This window comes from Callospermophilus lateralis, chromosome 14, assembly GCF_048772815.1.
Source record: "Callospermophilus lateralis isolate mCalLat2 chromosome 14, mCalLat2.hap1, whole genome shotgun sequence".
NCBI lineage: Eukaryota > Metazoa > Chordata > Mammalia > Rodentia > Sciuridae > Callospermophilus > Callospermophilus lateralis.
The window spans coordinates 71,779,246-71,800,010 of NC_135318.1; the positions used below are offsets into that span (position 1 = coordinate 71,779,246).

Consider the following 20,765-nt stretch of genomic DNA (forward strand, 5'->3'; position numbering starts at 1 on the left):
CTCATTCCCAATTTTCTGATGATGAAACTGCAGCCCAGAGAGGGCAAGTGATTTTCCCTGAAGACACTCAGCTATTAAGTGGTAGAAATGAATTCCATTTTTCAGAGAGCATTTCATCAGGCCAGTAGAATGCAAATTCAATGAGGACAGGAATTCTTTTACTGGTGCTGGGTTTCGCATCTGCAGCCTCACACATACTAAGCACATACTCTACCAATGAGCTACATCCCCAAACCTAAAGGACAGGAAATTTTGACTTTTCCTCATGGCTGAGTGCCCAATGTCAGAATAGTGACTAGCTCATAGTAAGTACTCAATATATTTGTGATTAGATAAATATTTCTATTGCTAAAACTGCAGAAACAGTGCAGCAATTATTATCAGGAGATTATTCAACAACCCTAATTTCAATGTTCAATATTCAGAGGTCTCCCACATTTTAACACAATATATCAAACATGTATGTGTGGGAAGGTTATTTGACATCTACCCATTTAATTTCCATCTTGCTCTAGAGGTTTTAAGGTTTTTCTAGAGGGTTTTGTTTGTTTATATATACGTGTGTATGTATGTTCTTATGTATGAATGTATGTATGTATTTAGTGCTGAGGATCAAACCCAGGGCCTTAAGCACACTCAGCAAGCTTTTCACCATTGAGCTACACCCCCAGTCCCAGTTTATAGGTTATAACAAGATTGTTGTTAATCACCTTTTGCATCACTGTGACCAAAATACCAGACAAGAACAACTTAGAGGAAGAAAAGTTTATTTGGGGCTTATAGTTTCAGAGGTCTCAGTCCATAGAAGCAGCACATCATGGTTGAAGAGCACAGTAGGGGTGCAGGAGATGCTTAGCTCACAGCAGCTCCAAAGCAGAGAGAGTTGGGGGAAGGGGTCTCAGGAAAGAACTGCCCTCTCAGGGAATGTTTCTAGTGACCAACCTTCTTGAGCTATGCCCCAATAGCCTACAGTTACCACTCAGACCATTCAAATTAGTACAATTAGGTTACAATTCTCACAATTCAAATTCACCTCCATACATTCCTGCATTAACACAGGAGGTTTGGGGGGACACCTCCTATCCAAACCACAACAAAGACAGAAATTAAGACTGAGGCAAAATAAAGCAGTGTCAAGCCAGAATGGTGCTCAAAACTTCAGAGCCTAAAGAACTCAACGTTTACCAGAGCTGGGCCATATTATCTGATTCCAAACAGCTTAACAGCCTCCGTTAAAAGAAATATCTGCTTTGCTACATGCATGATTCACCTATCTGTGTGATGAAGACAGTTTCTTAAATTTTAGAATGTTCCCTCCAAAACTTATATTGAAATTTAATTGCCATCATGATATTGAGGTAAAAAAAAAATCTATGAGAGATTGGATCAAGAAGCCTCTGCTTTCATGAATGGATTAACGTCATTATTGTGGGCGTGGGTTAGTATATCTCCTTCTTACCCTCTCCCTGGCTTATACATGCTTGCTGGCCCTTTTGCCAGATTATGACAAAGCACGAATTTCCACACAATGCTCTTGGACTTCCTAACCTCCAGATCATAAGACAATGAACTTGTAGCGTTGGTTGTCACCCAGTCTGTGGTATTCTGTCATAGCAACAGAAAATGGACTAAGACAACTATTCTTGGTATTAAAATCAGAAATAAATGTTCTATCTTGGAGTTTCTTATAAAGATGACTTGAGCTGGAGGTATATTTCAGTGGTTCTTGCTTAGCAGGCCTAAAGCTCCGGGTTCAATACACAGCACCAAAAAGAAGAAAAAAGAAAAAAGTGAACCTAGAGGAAGAAGGTCCTGACATAAGAATTGAACTGAGTACTTACATTCTGAAACAGACTTAAGACATCATCCCATTGAGTTATATGCTAAAAAACAACATTCTATACCTATAGGAGTATATTTACACCACAGTAACAGAGTCCACAAAGAGCTTCTAGTTTATGGAGCTGAGGACACATCAGCAACCTTGAATAGATGGGATGTTCCTGGCAGAGCTCTCTGGCCTCCCTTAGATCCATAAGATACACTGGTGACTCTCTTAGTTATTCCGAGACATGACCAATGTTAATTCTCTTTAGTTATTAGTTGCCTCCTTTCTTCAACTAAGTCTTCTACAGATAAGTGGAGTTTCAAGATGATCTTGGTGGTGATGGTTGTGGTAGTGATTGTGGCAGTGGTGATGGTAGTGAAGAGAATGGTGGCGACTGATGGTAGTGGTAGTAGTTTGAATAACACAGGGCGTTCGGAAGTAGAGCCAAAGGAAATGTGCTGGCTTCCACATTTCTCTAAAGTTGGTCTGTGTGGAAGGAAGTGTGGGAATGGAGGCTAAGGATTTACAGACTGTGACAAATAGCTGAGGGAGATACATGTCCAAGTGAAGGATGAACTACCTCTTCTCCAAGGCAGTATCTGTGGGCAGGGCCAGAATTGCCCTCAGAAGACATTTCTAAATTTCTATGAATAGTTTATTCTAAATGGCTTGGGCAAAATGGTTTTGTTAAATAATTTGCAGGGGTGGTGATATGGCTCAGTGGTAAACTTGTACTTAGCATACATGAGGCCCTAGTTTTAATCCCCAGCACTATCCAAAAAAAAAAAAAAAAAAAAAAAAGGAGGATGGGGGAAGAAGACAACAAATTTGTAAAGGCAGTTGTTGAAATCTGAAACCTGGCCTTGGGCAAAATAAACATTCCTTAAATCACTGGAAAACCATCATTAAACCTAGCTTGCAAAGTTACTTCCTATACCCCTTTTTACCTGTAAGGTGTTTGCAGAACTACTATAAGACAGCATAAAAAGGTGACAACTCACCACCAAAACCCCAGCCTGAGCAACTTAGGAAGACCCTGTCTCAAAATAACTCAAAAAAATGACTGGGGATGTAGCTTATGGTACAGTGCTTGCCTAGCATGTGCAAGGACCTGGTTTCAATCCCCAGTACTGCGCCCCCCCAAAAAAAATTATATATGAATATCACACACACACACACACACACACACACACACACACACACACGATATATACACATTCTGTTTTGTTTTGTTGGTACTGGGAAAATTGAACCCAGAGGTGCTTAACCACTAAGCCACATCCACAGCCATTTTTATTTTGTTTTGAGACATAAGGGTCTTGAGGGTCTTATAGGTTGCCAAGGGCCTTGATAAGTTGCTGAGGCTGGCTTTGAATTTGCGATCCTCCCTCTTTAGCTTCCCAAACTGGTGGGATTACAAGTGCATGTCACCATGCCCCCCTGTATGTATGTATAAAATGGCAACTTGTTTGCCTGGATCAGATGTTAACAATCTTAAAGGGGCAGAAGGCAAACAGACTCTGCAGACAATGCACTCTTTGTTGCAACTATTCAGCTCTGTAGCCACAGACTAATACACAATTGGACAAGCCTGGCTGTTTTCTAATAAACTTTCATTTATAAAAATTACACTTTTTTTTTTTTTTTGTGGTGCTGGGGATTGAACCCAGGGCCTTGTGCATACAAGGCAAGCACTCTACCAACTAAGCTATATCTCCAGCTCCCTATGAACATTATTGATTTACATATAAATATTACAAGTCCTCCAGTGTAATTCTTTAATTTTTTTCAACCACTTTAAATGTAAAAACCATTCTAACTTCACAAGTCCTACAAAAAGAGGTACAGCTGGGAGTCTATAATCCTAACAACTGGGGAAACTGAGAGAAGAATTGCAAGTTTGAGGCCAGTCTTGGCAGTTTAGTAACACTCTGTTTCAAAATAAAAAAAATAAAAAGTGCTGGGGGTACAACTCTGGGAGAGTGCCCCTGGGTTCAATCACAATACTATAAACAAAAACAGGTAGGCAAGCCACATTTGACCTGGTACAGGCCATCGTTTGCCAGCCTCTGGCTTAAATTTTTGAGTTTTGGGTCAAGTCTAGAGTTTGGGAGCATCAACCCAAAATCAGAGGTTGAGTTTTAGGTTCACTGAACTCTGGGCTCCTTTTTCTAACAACAATTCTGACAGCTGTGAGCCTGCCTAGATACTTTAGTGTGACAGAACATCTTCTCATCTGTGGGAGGAAGCTTATTTGTCTGATCTCCACAGCAGGGGCTGTGCTTCCAGCCATTTCAAAGCTGGCCAGGGTTACTAAGAAGCAAGTTATAAAGAAGGTAAGATATGGCTCCCCAGAGACTCTTTGGAGGTCCTCACTGCTTTGTACCCAAGGCTGCTGGCTCTGCTGACAGTGTTATCCTGTGGGTAGAGGCAGAAACCAGGCTCTAACTTCTGGAGGCAGGAGGGCTGCTACTGGGGAAGAAGGCTGGACCATGGAAGGGGGTGGGAGGGAGGCTGACCCATTGGTTGGTTAGTTGGAACTACAGCACATTACTTCTCTACTACCTTTTGACTTAAAAGTTTTAACAATGGTCTTGTCAACATTTAACATTAAAAATACAAGGCTGGGGATGTGGCTTAAGCGGTAGCGCGCTCGCCTGGCATGCGTGGGGCATTGGGTTCGATCCTCAGCACCACATAAAAGTAAAATAAAGATGTTGTGTCCACCAAATTAAAAAATTCTCTCTCTTTAAAAAAAAATAAAATACAGTGAAAGGGGGTGGGGTGGTAGAGCTCAGAGGGAGAGTGCTTGCCTAAAAATAAATAGAAAAAGAAATATTGTGTCCATATACAATTAAAAATTTTAAAAAATTTAAAAATACAGTGAAAAATGCCAGGTGTGATGGTGTACTTGCGTAATCTCAGCTACTTAGAAGGCTGAGGCAGGAGGATGGCAAGTTTGAGGCCAGCCTCAGCAACTTTGTGAGGTCCTGTATCAAAATAAAAACTAGAAAGGGCCAAGGATGCAGCTCAGTGGTAAAGTGCCCCTGAGTTCAATTCACAGTACAAAAAGAAAAAAAAAAAAAAAAAGGAAATATTAGAATCAAATACTCCATGCCTTAGGTATGTAATAAATTTTGTGTTATTTTTTCCTGTTTTTTTAAAAAAAACACATATTATAGAATTCCACTTACTTGAAGTAAGTAGACTAGGCACATTCATAGAATACAAAGTACAGTGGTAGTTGCTAGGAGCTAGTCATACAGCAGCACCCTAGTTGGATGTGGTGGGGAAATAGCTAGAGGTAGAATGTGGAATTATTGTTTAATGGGTAGAGTTTCATTTGGAGAAAATGAAAGAATTCTGGAGATGGATAGTGATATGGTTGTATAAGAATGTAAATCTATTTAGTGCTTCTGAACTATACCCTTAGAAGTGGTTGAAATGGTAAATTTTATATTAGGCATCTTTACCACAATTTTTAAAATTATTACCATTTTTTTTGAAATGAGTTAAGTATAAGCGAAACAAATGCAGTTCTATAAATTCAAGCAAAATATTTCATAAATTTAATAAAATATTCAAATATTAAAATCATTTAAATCCAGCCATAGAGATCAAATAGCCTTTGGTTGTACATGGGCAGTCCAGCAGACTGAAGGTTGCAGACTGAGGGGCAGGTAGGAGAAAACTAGCAGAAGTACAGACCTATTCCTGAACTCACAATGCTTTATTAAAGACTGCCAAGTGTGGTGGTGCACACCTGCAATCCCAGTTACTCAGGAGGCTAAGACAGGAGGATTGCAAGTTCAAAGCCAGCCTCAGCAACTCAGTGAGGCCCTAAGTGAGACCCTGACTCGGGCCAGAGATGTAGCTCAGGGGTTAAGTGGCCCTGGGTTCAATCCCTGGTACCAACAAAAAACCCAAAACAACATTTTAAAGATAATTGGAGGTATATAATAAAAAATGCAGTCTGGGAAAAATAAAAAAGATAACTGGGGGCAGTAGTTTGATGGTAGCATGTGGGAGACCCTAGGTTTAACCCACAGAACCAAAAATAAATAAAGATGTGTGGAATTTCACAACAAAATTTCATGTGCCTCTTCTCACCACACACACACAAAATCCCAGGTTCCAATATAGGTTGGGGCAGAGGTTTTTGGTATATGTGGACCATCCCTCAGTCCTTACAACCTCACCTCCATCATACCCACACTTCCACTGCCATTATCTCACTCCAAGTGGCTACAGTCATTTGTTTTACTTCTGTCGTCCTTAAGAGCACTTGCATCCTTAACTTAAGGGTTTCCAGAGAAGTCAGGAAGATGCCTCCTCAACCCTCCTCTTTGGAGAAAGACAAGATCACCTACTGGCTTTCTTTCGACTTTTAAAATACTTCTGCAATTCTTGGCTAAATTTAAAATGTGCATCATAAAAGAAAAGCATGGGGGAGGGGGCAGGGGACAAAAATCCCTCTCTGGAGGAAAAATTTATCTAGATTTAGAAACTGCCAGGAGCTGGATTCCTGGAACCGCCAGGGCCTGGAACTTCTTAGGAAGAAGGCCAACTATGAGGATTTAAAGATTTAAGAGGTACTTAGGAACCTATAGAGGGTGGAGACATGATGGGTGTGGGGACCCGCCTTTGTGGTGGCCAACTGGCTGTTATACATTGGTTTCAGTTTTAAGCATGTAAGGGGACTTTCCCTATTGGAGCAGGAAGAAGAGCCAAGAACTGGTACAACCCTGAGCAAGGCACAAATTTAACCCCAAATAGCTACAGTGGTGAGCAACACAGGTGGAGACACTGGAGTGTTTCAGCTATCAGCAGAGAGAACCAACCAGGAAACTGTCACGTTCTGAGACACAGGACCTATCCTGGACCAAAATCTAGTCTGTGAAAGATCAAAGCTTTTCATAGGGGGAATAACAAGGGAATGAAAGTTTATGATAGGTTAAGCATCTCTCAGTAACAACAAAATTTCATGCCAAAGATGCTCAGCCAGGCAGAGGTACACACCTGTAATCCCAACGACGTGCCAAAAGGACCACAAGCTGTAGTTCTGCCTGGGAAATTTAGGGAGGACCCTGTCTCAGAGTTTTATAAAAAGGAATTAACGGTACAGCTCAGAGCTAAATCTCTAGTACCACCTAAAAAAAAGTTATTTCCTACATGTGCAAGGAAACAGTTCTAAAAGACAAAATAGTGGCACACTTTTATTAGTTATTGCCAAATTGCCCTTCATAAAGTTTATGCCACCATGAACATCAAACCCTCCCATTTACAATGTAGTAGGGTGCTCCTGGTGTGAAGAAAGAGTATTTCAACCCCTGTGTGCTGGCTGGAAAACTGCTTTTCAGAGGCTTCTAGGGAATACAGCAGTGCTGAGTACATAGCTGAGCAAGCTTCTAGTGCAAAGGGGAATTCTTTCCTGCCAAAACTTTACCTCTACATCTTTGTTTTCTGTTTGTTTGGTACCAGGGATTGAACTCAGGGGTGCTTTACCACTGAGCAATATCCCCAGTCCTTTTTATTTTGAGACAGGGTCTCAAACTTCTGAGACTGGGCTTGAACTTGCAATCCTCCTGAATCAATAGGATTACAAGCATGTGCCACCATGCTGGGATCCTATATCTTTGCTACTTGAAGTCATCAAATTTTCAGTGAGTCTGTGAGCTTCTAGAGAACTAACACTGGGCCTTTATGTGTGTTAGATGAGGTAACAAATTAATAAATTAGGCTTCTAGGTTTTATTAAGAAAAATAATTGAAAACTATTTAAGGACTAAAGCTCTAATTAAGAGATTTATTGACTCTACAACCTTCCCATATTTGAGATTTTTTCCCCTCACCTGCATTTCCCCAGAGATTAGTTATTAAATAGCTAAAAGAGCTGGGAGCAGTGGCACATGCATATAATTCCAGCTTCTCAGGAGATTGAGACAGGAGGGTGCGAGTTCAAGGCCAGCATGGACAACTTAGCAAGATCCCATCTCAAAATAAAATTTATAAAAAAGGTGGGAGAAGTAGAACAGAAGTAGAACACTAGAGGGTTCAATCCCCAGTACTGGGTTGGGGTGGGTGGGGTGGAGGGAAACAAAAAGGGCCTGTGCCTTGAAGGCATGTAGATAGTCTTGACTCAGCCAGCAGGACTTGATTAGTCCTTTGGTTCCACACAGAAAAAGCAAGGATATCACTTCTGTCTTAGAATCGGGAGTCATGACTCAGTGGTACCATATTTTCAGGCAATACAGAAGTATCTAAAAGAGAGCCAGGCAAGGTGGTGCAGGCAAATCCCAGCATTTGGGGAGGCTGAGACAGGAAGACCAAAAGTTTGAGGCCAGCCTAGGCAATTTAGTAAGATCATCTCAAAATAAAATAAGAAAGTTTGGGGATGTAGTTCAGTGATAGAGCACTCCAGGGTTAACTCCTGCCCTCCCCCCTCAATAATGTTGCAATGTACCAGACTCACTGAAAATTTGATGACTTCAAGTAGCAAAGGTATAGGAGCCCAGCATGGTGGCACATACTTGTAGTCCTGTCCATTGTGCTGGCAATATTTGAGCTCCACCTCCTGGGAGGGAAGGATTTCAGCAAGTTAGTGAGTATCTGTGGTTTATCCACCCCCCAGCCCCACCCAGGCCTGCAGCAGTCCCTGATCCAGAGATCATTCAGAGGCCAACAAACAAACCTACCAGCCACATCAGAGCAACTCTCTGGACTGTTGTTGCAGGCACAGATAGATAAAAGGCTTACTCTTTTTGACTTGATTTAAGCATAAAAGGAACAGTCTATGGCAACTGCAGCCCGCCCCCCCCCCCCCCCCCATCTCCCTTGCACTGCATGGAAAGAACCTCCTGAGAATAAAGATGAGAGATAAGAAGTGACCCTGAGTCATCAGGAGTGAAAATCAGGGCCTGACAGTATTTATATCCCTAAATGGAAGCATGCCTTAAGTTAAGTCTATTCTCTGGAATTTTCAGTTTGGTGAGTCAATAAATTCCCTTTTGGGTTATACCTGTGCATTCCAGGCTTTCAGTTATATGCATGAAAGAGCCTTGACCTATATTCTGTAGTTCTTCTGAATATAGAAAATGGATCACATGAGAAACTTTGTTCACAAAGCTGCCTGAGATATGGGTAGAGGTGAGAGACCTCTTTTTAGTAATTGACAGATCCCTAGATAAGTGGACAAACCAAAGACACTAATTAGTGGAAGTTGAAAAGGAGGCATTCTGCAGAACACTGAAAACCACAAGACTGTAAACACATGGAAGAGAATTGGGAATTGGTTAGTAAAAGCCAAGTCCTGTAGGTATTTTGCGTTGTCAGCTCAGTCCAAGAGTGGAGATGAGGATGCCCATGCCAGTGAACCAGAAATAGTGGTTATCGTTTTGTGTCACTCTACATGGTAGCTGAAGGAAATAGTCTTTTTTCTCATATCTGTTCTTCTTATCTGTCACCTAGTTTAATGGCACTACCACCTCCAGTGATAAATGTAAGCTCCTAAAACCCTGGGAATCTCAGGAATGAGGAAAGTGTCTTTCGCATGCAAATGAGATGACTGGTGGTTGGGGGTTCTTCATAGTTTCATGATGGGGCTAGCCACAAGCAACAGCCAGCCTTGACAAAGACTTGGAACTTTCTGCCCTATCTCCCAGCTTCCAAAAGGGGAAAAGGACTAAAGGTTGAATTAATCATCAATAGCCAGTACTTTGATCAATCATGTCTATATAATGAAACCTCCATTAAAACCCATATATATCTCGGTCTATTCTCTAAAGACCTAAATAGAGCATGCTACAGGGACACTGCTACATCGATGTTCATAGCAGCACAATTCACAATCGCAAGACTGTGGAACCAACCTAGATGCCCTTCAATAGACGAATGGATAAAAAAAATGTGGCATTTATACACAATGGAGTATTACTCTGCATTAAGAAATGACAAAATCATAGAATTTGGAGGGAAATGGATGGCATAAGAGCAGATTATGCTAAGTGAAGCCAGCCAATCCCTAAAAAACAAATGCCAAATGTCTTCTTTGATATAAGGAGAGTAACTAAGAACAGAGTAGGGACGAAGAGCATGAGAAGAAGATTGACATTAAAAAGGGACGAGAGGTGGGAGGGAAAGGGAGGGAGAAGGGAAATTGCATGGAAATGGAAGGAGACCCTCAGGGTTATACAAAATTACATACAAGAGGTAGCGAGGGGAAAGGGAAAAATAATACAAGGGGGAGTTATGAACTGCAGTAGAGGGGGTAGAAAGAGAAGAGGGGAGGGGAGGGGAGGGGAGGGGGATAGTAAAGGATAGGAAAGGCAGCAGAATACAACAGACCCTAGTATGGCAATATATAAATCAATGGAAGTGTAACTGATGTGATTCTGCAATTTGTATACGGGGTAAAAATGGGAGTTCATAACCCACTTGAATCAAAGTGTGAAATATGATATATCAAGAACTATGTAATGTTTTGAACAACCAACAATAAAAAAAAAAAAAAAAAAAAAAAAAAAACCCATATATAATATCAGGGGTGCAGAGGTACCTGCCTATAATCCCAGCAATTCAGGAGGCTAATACAGGAGGATTGCAAGTTTGAGGGCAGCCTTCACAACTTGGTGAGACCCTGTCTCAAAATAAAAAATAAAAAGGGCTGGGGATGTAGTACAGCGGTAGAGCACCCCAGTAGAGGGTCTGGGGGAACTATATGATAAGGTTCAAAAGAGCTATTTGGTTGGTGAACACACTGAAGTGCTAAGAAGGTGATGTGCCTTGAAATGACAGAGAAGCCCTGAATGCCTATTACCTTGCCTTATGCATCTCTTCCACCTGGCTATTCCTGCGTTATATCCTTATACATTTAAACTCATAAGTATGACTAAAATGTTTCCCTGAGTCTTGTAAGCCATTCCAGCACATTTTTGAATGTGAAGAAGGATGGTCAAGGGATCCCAGGGATTTATATAGCTGGTTGGTCAGAAATATAGATGTCAACATGAGACTGGTCACTGGTGTCTGAAATGAAGGCTGTCTTGTGGGACAGAGCTTTTTAACTGGTGGGATCTGACTCTAACTCTAGGTAGAAAGTATCAGAATTAAACTGAATTGTTGGATACTCAGTTGTGTGTCTGAGAACTGGGCAATTAGTCTGCAAATCCTATACACTCAGCATCTAAAGAATTATGAGTAAAAACAGTGTAAATGTCCCCTGCACCCAAACCAGAAAACCTGGGATCATTTTAGACACCACCCTGTCACCAGTCCTGCCCAATCTCTTGCCAAGCAATTCTAATTCAAGCCCCCAAATCTCTCTCAAATTTTCATCTATTCTTTACTCATCCAGTCACAGTTATTTGCTATTTATCTTCTTGGTGTCAGACTTTCTCTGCTAGGTGTTGAAGACACAAAGAGCTGGGCATGGGCACATGGCCTGTAATCTCAGTGACTCAGGAGGCTGAGGCAGAAGGACTGCAAGTTCAAAGTCAGCCTCAACAACTTAGAGAGGCCCTAAACAACTTAGATCCTCTTTCAAAATAAAAAATAAAAAGGGATAGGAAGTTGGGGTTCAATTCTCAGTACAAAACAAACAAACAACAATAACAACAACAAAAAGATTAGTGAAACCTGGCCCCTGCCCAGTGAAAAATCATATTATAATGGTAAAGAAACCAAAACACAATCCTAGAGCCATGGAATTGATTCAGAGACAGGGAAAGGCACAAAGCATTCTGGAACCCAGAATACCGGTTCCTTACTCAGTTTGAGAATGACAGGGGCCATCTGAGAGGTCAGTGAGTTTTTCTAGGTGAGGGTCACACCTAACTTGTTTTGTGGCACTAGGGATTGAACCTTAGGCATCCCACAAGCCAGGCAAGACTGAGCTACCTCCCCAGGTAGTTTTTTAAAATATTTTTTTTCGTTGTAGATGGACACAACATCTTTATTTATCTATTTATTTATTTATTTTTATGTAGTGCTGAGGATGGAACCCAGGGCCTCAAGCATGTGGGGCAAGTACTCTACCACTGAGCCACAACTCCAGCACCCCCACGTAGCTTTTTATTTTATTATTTTGTGTGCATGTGTGTGGTACTAGGAATTGAACTCAGAAGAACTTGACCATGAAGACAGAATTAGACAGGCACTCAATATAATTTGAGTGAGTCCTGGAAGTTGGAGACTGCCCCCTGAGGGACTGAAATGCCTCCAGAGCCCTTCCTCCACCCTTATCACCCTTACCAGCCCCTGCTCCAACTAGTTACTAAGGTAACCTGTCCCAGGAATTGTCCCTCCCTACAGGGAGTTATAAAGTTGTTAATTAATGTGTCCTGGGCTGCTCCATCTGGCCCTTCCCCCATCCATCAGCTTTTCACTTTTTGGCCATCCCACAGAGCATCTCCTGGGCCTAGTCACCTATGCAGGAAGGAGAGAGATAAAGGGAAAAGAGCAGGAGAACAAAGGAAGCCTAGGACATATAAAAAGGCAAAACACCTTGGCTTCTTGGATACTAGGATACCAGCTATGGCCCCCTTCTCCCTCCTGGGAAAAGTCTGTTACCCCTTTTTACAATAAATTCTGCTTTATATGCTTGCTTCTGCGTGCTTCTTTAATGTTATACTTCAAAATGTGAGGAAGCAGAACTCATCACTGGTAACCAGCGATATTGCCACTAAGCTACATACCCAATCTTTTTTAGCTTTTGAGACACCATCTAAATTGCCCAGGTTGGCCTCAAACTTGCAATTCTCCTGCCTCAGCCTCCAAGTAGCTGGAATTACTATGGTGCGCCTCCATGCCCCGCTCACACATTAGTTTTAAAACTCAAAGAAAGAAGGAGAACTGACCATTCCAAGAGGAGGGGAGAGGACACAGGAAGCAGAAGGTGCAGCTTTGGACATGGCCCAGAAGTGAAGAAAGCAAAGTCTTAATTCCACCATAATGGAGCAGAAGGGCTAAACTTCTCACCTGGACAAGAAATCATTAACTGCTTTCCTCACACATTCTCCTCCCCTACCACCAGAAAAATCTCTCTAGCACTCAAATGTGACTTCCTTTCTCCCTTTCCGGAAACTCTGCTGGTTTACCTTCCTGATCTGTAACTGCTAGCCTTGTCTTTGTTCATCCCTTACTTCTGCCTGCTTGAATTCCTGCCCTGCCTTGGGCAATATGGCAGGCTCCTACTCAGACTTCAGAGTGACTTAGATGTGACTCAAATGTGACTTATTCTACCAAGACCCCTCCCACTGGCACTCACCTTCATGCGTGCGTTGTGTATTTATCTATGTATAGTCTTCCTGCTATGGCTGTGAAAGTGCATGAGTCCTCTTTCTGCTTCAGGACCTGGCCTGGAGAGGGTTCCTGGCAAAGGAGAAATCTGGTAGGAGCAAATGCAGTTAATGACCAGGAAGCTGGAAGCTGCTGCACATTCCTGAGTCCCTGCAGATCTAGAAAGATGCTTGACATGATAGCGTTGCTGAGGCTGTCCCCAGGATCCGCAGAACCTGTCTCCAGATACAGCTGGTTCCCAGCTAAGGCATTGATCTGACTTTTCAATTAACTATCCCTTATTATGACCATGAATCTGTTTAAACCCCCATTTACAACTGGGCATGGTGGTGCATGCCTGTAATCCCAGTGGCTCAAGAGGCTGAGGCAGGAAGATTGCAAGTTCAAGGTCAGCATCAGCAATTTATCAAAACTAAGCAAATTAGCAAGACCCTATTGGGGATGTGGCTCAGTGGTAAAGCGCCCCTGGGTCCCATTTCTGCCACCAAAAGATACAAAATAAATAAATAAACTCCCATTTAAAGCCATAAGTAGCTGAGGTTATAGTCACTTTGTTAGTGATGATTGGGAGTTATTTTAATTGTGAAGTTCTTAGATTTTATGTAAAATACAAGCTTATATACATAATGATTAAGGCTAAGAAAACTTTTTTTTTTTTTTTAACTTTTAAAACAAATCCCAAGCTGGGCATGGTGGCCCACGCCTGTAATACCAGCAGCTCAGGAGGCTGAGGTAGGAGGATCATAAGTTCAAAGCCAGCCACAGCAAAAACTAGGCACTAAGCAACTTGGTGAGACCCTATCTCTAAATAAATAAAATACAAAATAGAGTAGGGGATGTGGTTCAGTGGTTGAGTGCCCCTGAGTTCAATCCCTGGTACCAAGACCAAACCAAACCAAACAAAAAACACAAAAAACAAATCCTAGTTGCATTTTATTTAATTATATCAAAGGCAAGGCTCTCTCACAACATAATATTCAATAATAAGGTAAGGATGGGCTGGGATTGTGGCTCAGTGGTAAAGCGCTTGCCTAGCATGTGCGAGGCCCTGGGTTCAATCCTCAGCACAACATAAAAATAAACGAAATAAAGATATTGTGTAGAACTAAAAAATTAAAAAAAAATAAGGTGTGTGTGGTCTGGCTACTGTTAAAAGTTGAGCATGTGTCTTTTCAGGCTCTTTCTGACCCATACAAATACAGGTATGTGGCTGGGCATAGTAGCACATGTCTGTAGTACCAGCTATTCACAGGCTAAGGCAGGAAGATCTCAAGTTCAAGGCCAGCCTGTGCAACTTAGCAAAGTCCTGTCTTAAATAAAATTTAAAAAGGGCTGGGGATTAACCTCAGATACAAAGTGTCCCTGGATCCAGTTCCCAGTACTACAAACAAAATGTGTATGTGGAATTTTGACCAAATATATATATATTAATATATGTATTAAATATATGTTAAATGTATATATACATATATATATATATATGTATATATACATACACATATATATATATGTATGTGTGTGTATGTATTTATTTACTTATTTTTCTTTTGTGTTAGTAAATCCAGGGGCATGCTACCACTGAACAATATCCCTAGCTCTTTGTTTTTATTGTTTATTTATTTATTTTTGGGGAAGGAGTTATTGGGTATTTAATGAAGGGGCATTTCACCATGGTGCCACATCCCCAGCCCTTTTTTATTTTGAGACAGGGTCTCTCTCTTGCTAAATTGCTTAGGGCCTTGCTAAGTTGCTGAGGCTGGTCTTGAACTTGTGATCCTCCTGCAGAAGCCTCCCAAACCAAGCCACCAGGATTAAAGGACTGCAACACCACACTCTGCATCTTTTTGTTTTTATTTTGAGACAGATTCTCACTAAGTTGCCTGGGCTGTCCTCTATCTTGCAAATCTCTTGCCTTGGTCTCCTGAATCACAAGGATTACAAGGGATGCACCATCATGTCTAGCTTATATAGTTTCTCTTTTAAAAAAATAAAAACTTGATGGACATTTTTGTCCGTATATATATATAATTCTATTTGATTTTTTTAAATAGTCATAGAGTGAAAGTTCATTACATTGGGTCCAGCAATTTATGGCCTATAGGCCTAATATGGTCTACCTCCTAAATAAAATTTTACAGAAACATAGCTATGATGCTTATTAATTTATATATTGTTTCTGTTTTAATACTACAACAGGAAAATTGAGACGCTGCATCAGAGACTCTGTAGCTCCCACCTGACCCTTACAGAGAAAGTGTGTTGACCCCTGCAACATATAATTTTATCACACTTTATATAACCAGTTCCATATTAATGAGTTAAATTGTTTCCATTGGTTCAGCATTATAAACAACCCCAAAATTAACACCTTTAACATTATACTAGCTGATGATCATCATGGGTAACAATGAGTGTGAACATTACTAATTATGAACCCAATGTGTTTATACAAAAAGATTTTCTTTAGAAAAGGCCTTTCAAATTAACAGATAGTGTGGCTCAAGGGGGAACTGAGGAAATATGAGCAACTATCAAAGTCATTAGGGCAAAGGACTATACAGAAAGATTATATTTTCATAATAAAAGAACCAGAACACTTACCAAAGGGTATCCAAGCATACTGCAGGGATGTTTCAGGGATACAGGACAATAAAAAATGGATACTAGCCGTCAGCAACCTACTGTGAATGATCAGGAACATAAAGGAGCCCAAAAGAGAAGAAAAGGAAATTAGTAATTACCAAGCACATGCCAGATTTACAAGTTTGATTTTCTATAAGGAGGTATGGCATTCCAAATCTCAATAATTGTTATGGCACACATATTAACCAAATCAAAAAAGATGCAGCCAGGTACAATGATGCATGCCTGTATTCCCAGCAGCTTGGGAGACTGAAGCAGGAGGATTATGAGTTCAAAACCAGCCTCAGAAACTCAGTGAGGCCCTAAGCAACTCAGTGAGACCCTGTCTCTAAAATACAATACAGAAATAGGGCTGGGGATGTGGCCCAGTGATTAAGTGCCCCTAAGGTTCAATCCCCTGTACCAAAAAACGAAACAAAAAACAAATAAACCTTCAATATTAGTTATTACTAAATAGTGTGAGCTGCTAAATACCACACTGCCCATATTTAATAGTCAGTTCAATCCCCACAGTAATATGCAACTTGACAGCCACAAGAAATAACTTTGAGGAACAATATTAACCCATAGAGCATTCCTTCCTCAAGTAAGTCTCAGCATTTGCCCCCTCAACTTTAACCATCAATGGTATCTGAAAAATAATGATCAGAATTCATGTACAGTTTCAAACCATACTGGGAAATATGAAAATGTGTATGAAGAGCTGAAGTTATATATTGCTATATATTTCAGTCAGCTTTTTCACCGCTGTGGCTCAAACACCTAAGAACAACAATTTTAGAGGAGGAAAAGTATATTTGGGGCTCATGGTTTGAAAGGTCTCAGTCCATAAAATGGCTGACTCCATTGCTCTGGGTCTGAGGGTACCTGAACAGTATGGCAGAGGTAGACAGTGGTCTCTATCTTGGAAATCTCTTGCCTTGGTCTCCTGAGTCATAAGGATTACAAGGCATGCACCATCATGCCCAGTTTATATAGTTTCTCCTTTAACAAAATAAAAACTTGATGGACTTTTTTTTTTTTTTTTTTAAAGAGAGAGTGAGGAGAGAGAGAGAATTTTTAATATTTATTTTTTAGTTTTCGGCGGACATAACATCTTTGTTTGTATATGGTGCTGAGGATTGAACCCGGGTCGCACGCACGCCAGGTGAGCGTGCTACCACTTGAGCCACATCCCCAGCCCTTGATGGACATTTTTGTCAGTACATATAATTCTATATATATAGTGTTTATAGAAACATTATTCACAATTGCCACGAGGTAAAATAACATAAATATCCATCATCTGATGGGTAGACGAACAAAGTACACCTTCTCAAATAAAATATTATGCACCCACATAAAGGAATGAGAAGTACTAGTACATGCTACAAAACAAATTAAACTTAGAGACATTAAGTGAGACAACAGATACAAAAAGTCACATGTTGTATGATTTCATTTTTATGACATATCCAGAATAGGCAATCCATAGAGACTGAAAATAGATTAGTTGGTGGCCAGAGGCTAGGAAAGGGGAAACTGGAAAATGACTGCCAAAGAATAAAGGATGATGGAAATGTTCTAGAATTAGATTATGGGGATGGTTGTATAACTTTACGAATATACTAAAAACCTTTAGTAGAAGGACTTTTAAGTTATGTGAATAAAATTATTTTAAAAGTTATGCACTGTTATACCAGTAACTTACATCCATTTGTGACTTGTCTTAATTTTTTATTCCAAAGATATTCTTGTACAAGAGAGAATGTCTGCTTCATTTCCTTAATTTTGGAATAATGTAAGAAACACTTATAGAGACTTGACTTTGGGTGGGATACTATTCTGGGTATAGACATGTAAAGTGCTTTACATGAGCATGAACTCTATTGGGTAGGAGAAGCTGCTATTTATACGTCTGGACCAGTAGTCCCTAGTGTTTGCCATCTGAGTTCTGAAGAGCTGGTCTCAGCATTAGGATGGTTAGCAGTAGTAGTGGGGGAGGAGAGTGGAGAGAGGACAGGGCACTGGGTTTAAAAGAATCAATCCAAAGAACATTCAGAACTTTTTATAAACAATCACCCAGAACCAGCAAGAAGGGAACAAAGTGAAGTTAAAAAAGCAGGAACCAGTCATGAACTAGGATTAGTAAAGAAATCAGGGTGGGCTCTCAAAAAGAGATGACAGTGTTTAGTGTTCCATGAAGATGGTGCTACAGTGACTGATCCCACGGAAACAAGGCAGATTTAATTGAGGTCCACATCAAGAGTGCTTGGACATGCACATGAAACCAGACTGGGGCCAAGATATGTGAGGTGAGAAATAGATCGGGACGTGACAGCTTTGATTTCCAAGCCTGGCAGTTTCCTGGGTTCTGATGGAGAACAGTACCTAGGAGGAACAAAGGCAGGATGTAGTGCTCTGGAATAGTACTCAAGAGTTAGAGATCCAGTGCATAGGGCAAACATTGAAGACAGCAAAACGTAGCAGGACCCAGGTGTGGATCATGGACAAGAAATCATCATTTTTTTAAAATTAGTTACTATTAGCAAACATTCTACCATTTAATTATACCCCAGGCCACAGGCAAAGGTTTCTGAAAAAACATGTAAGCCCACTGGCGGTACCAGCACTGCTGGCCCCTGGGGCCAGAATATAAAGCAGCGGTAAGCAGAAAAGCAACACAGGACTCAGGGATCAGTCCAGGGCTAACAAAGTAGAGTCTACTCCCTAAGTGCTTGCTGGAACTCAGGTGAATCTGTGAATTGTATAATAGATGCTGAAGAGACAGCAGGACAATATGGGAGAAAGCTTAAGGTGAGCCTAGCAGGCTTTTTCAAAAGTGTCACACTGTAGAAGCTGAGCAGAAACCAAATATTAGCAGGTAGGACAAGGACTAGAGCTGTCCAGCTGGAATTAGTGTATTAAGAACAGAGAGGGGAGACACCCTGGAGAAACTCCACAGATCTACTGAGGCAGGTCTAAGTGTGGCTTTGAGGCTGGGGTGGTAGTTCAACAGTAGATTACCTGACCAGCCTACATAAGGACCTGGGTTCAATTCCCAGCACTGCAAAAACAAACAAGCAAACAAAAACACCAGGTGAGGTTACTGATAGAAGAACCACCACCCAAGTTGACACTGCTTACCTGGTTCCCTGCCTCTAGCACTGGTCAAGAGTTAGGGTCACAGGAAGTTGCAATGGGCCCTAGGTGTTGCTGTGGGCAGAAGCAGATCTAAGGATAACTCTAATAAAGACTTTATCTTCCCAGATTTCCCACTTTTTTTTTGAAAGAGAGAGAGAGAGAGAGAGAGAGAGAGAGAGAGAGAGAGAGAGAATTTTAATATTTATTTTTTAGTTTTCAGCGGACACAACATCTTTGTTTGTATGTGGTTCTGAGGATGGAACCCGGGCCACACGCATGCCAGGCGAGCGTGCTACTGCTTGAGCCATATCCCCAGCCCCAGATTTCCCACTCTTAAGTGAAGTTTATTTTTTACTATTACTTAGTACTTTGACCTAAATCAACCACAACAGTTGATTTAGGTCAAAGTACAATTATCTGTTAATTAGTCATGTGCATATTAGAAAGAAAATGATAGGTTGTCCTTTTCTGTTAAGAAAAAAAAAAAAAAATCAAAGATGCTTTTTGAGCTCTCCAGCAGTGAGACATTTTCATATAAGCGGCTCTTCATTCTTTCCTTTTTTTTGGTGTTAGGGATTGAACCCAGGGCCGCATGCATGCTATGCAAGATCTTTACCACTCAGCTACACCTTCAGATGTTTTATTTGTACTTTCAAGCCCCTGAGATTTTGAGGTGATTATTAAAGCAGTGTAATTTATCTTAACCTGACATATAAAAGAAAAGAGCTGAAGATCAGGACAGGGTTTATAGAAAAGCTCAGAATGATGAAGACACTCGAATAGTAGATACTACAGAAAAGGAAATTCCAGTGAGGGGTTGGGGGTACAGAGTTGCAGAGCTGTACAAGCCTAGCCCTGTGGCCTGTTGTAGCTGGTGTACAGGACACAGAGAAGAGAGGGAATGGAAAGAGACAAAACAGATGAAGACAGGTGCCAGGTTGTGACAAATCTTAAAAACCTCATATGAAGGTTACAGGAAATGAGGAGCCAACAAAGTTTCTGTAGAGGGATTTATATTTTTTGTTTTATTTATTTTTGGTACTAGGAATTGAACCCAGAGGAGTTTTACAACTGAGTCACATCCCTAATCCTTTTTATATTTTGAGACAGGATTTCATTAAGTTGCTTGGTAAGTTGCTGAGGCTGGTAGTGAACTTGTGATCCTCCTGCCTCAACCTCCTGAGCCACTGGGAATACAGGCATATGCTACTACCACAATTAGCTATTTTTTATTTTTTAAAAAAACAATTGAAGCCAGGCACAGTAGTACACACCTGAAATCCCAGTGGCTGGGGAGGCTGAGGCAGGAGGATGGCAAGTTCAAAGTCAGCCTCAGCAACGTAGTGAGGCCCTAAGCAACTTAACAAGACTCTATCTCAAAATAAAATATAAAAAGGATTGGGGATATGGCTCAGTGCTAAGTGCCCGTGGGTTCAATCCCTAGTATTTAAAAAAATAAACAAAAAACAACAACACAACATAAACAAAACAACAATAAAACAGAAACCAAAAAAACAAAACAAAACAAAACAAAACAAAAAAAAAAATGAGTGCAGAATAGAGGAACAACAGAATGAGAGAAAGATCAGAAGCTTAGGTATCAGTTAAGAGGCAAGAACAAGTTGAGAATATAGTGATAAAGGCTAAAATAAAAGATTGATAAACGTTTTCTGAAGAGTATGAAAGATTCTATAATTCCTTCATTTTTTTTTTTTTTTTCCTTTTAGTACTGGGGATTGAACCTAGGGGCACTCTGCCACTGAGCTACATCCCAAGAGCTCCCCTGCCAACTTTTTTTAAAAAAAATTTTGAGACAGGGTCTTGCTAAATTGCTCAGGCCGGGAACTTGTAACCCTCCTGCTCCAGCCTTCTGAGTA

General features: G+C 40.8%; 1 long non-coding RNA gene across 2 annotated transcripts in view; it reads right to left on the reverse strand.

Annotated features, from left to right (window-relative positions):
- Positions 1-20,765, reverse strand: part of LOC143380202 (uncharacterized) — a 42,937-nt gene that overhangs the window by 11,815 nt on the left and 10,357 nt on the right. For both annotated transcript variants that reach the window (XR_013088597.1, XR_013088598.2), the window contains exons 3-5: positions 15,724-15,803; positions 13,091-13,210; positions 8,300-8,401 (exon numbers count right to left, since the gene is read on the reverse strand). This is a non-coding gene — a long non-coding RNA (uncharacterized LOC143380202). The remainder of the gene's footprint in view (positions 1-8,299; positions 8,402-13,090; positions 13,211-15,723; positions 15,804-20,765) is intronic.